Source organism: Lupinus angustifolius, chromosome LG06, assembly GCF_001865875.1.
Source record: "Lupinus angustifolius cultivar Tanjil chromosome LG06, LupAngTanjil_v1.0, whole genome shotgun sequence".
NCBI lineage: Eukaryota > Viridiplantae > Streptophyta > Magnoliopsida > Fabales > Fabaceae > Lupinus > Lupinus angustifolius.
The window spans coordinates 28,164,817-28,165,424 of record NC_032014.1 but is presented as its reverse complement, the minus strand read 5'-3'; positions in this window follow the sequence as shown (position 1 = coordinate 28,165,424).

Sequence of the window (608 nt, the reverse complement as noted above, 5' to 3'; positions counted from 1 at the left end):
TCTCTTCACACTTGGCCGTCCAGACAAACGCTTTATCTTTCCTTGTCAGCATAGTTAGTGGCAACGCCAGTTTGGAGAATCCTTCAATGAACTTCCGATAATAGCCCGCTAAACCAAGGAAACTCTTGATCTCCGTTACTGACTTAGGAGAATTCCAGTCCATTACAGTCTCCACCTTTGCAGGATCTACTGCAATTCCTCCCTTCGAGATCACATGACCGAGAAAATTTACAGACTCTAGCCAAAACTCACATTTCGAAAGTTTGACATAAAGCTTGTTGTCCTTCAATATCTGCAGTACCATTCGCAGATGCTCGGCATGTTCTTCTGCAGTCTTTGAGTAAATTAGAATATCATCGATAAATACGACCACAAATGTGTCGAGATAAGGATGAAAAATTCTGTTCAAGTAATCCATGAATACTGCAGGAGTATTGGTTACACCAAATGGCATTACGAGGTATTCATAATGACCATAACGTGTCTGAAAAGCAGTTTTCGGAATGTCCTCTGACTTCACGCTTATTTGGTGATATCCAGATCTCAAATCGATCTTAGAAAACATTGTAGCTCCTCTCAGTTGATCCATCAAATCATCAATCCTCGAC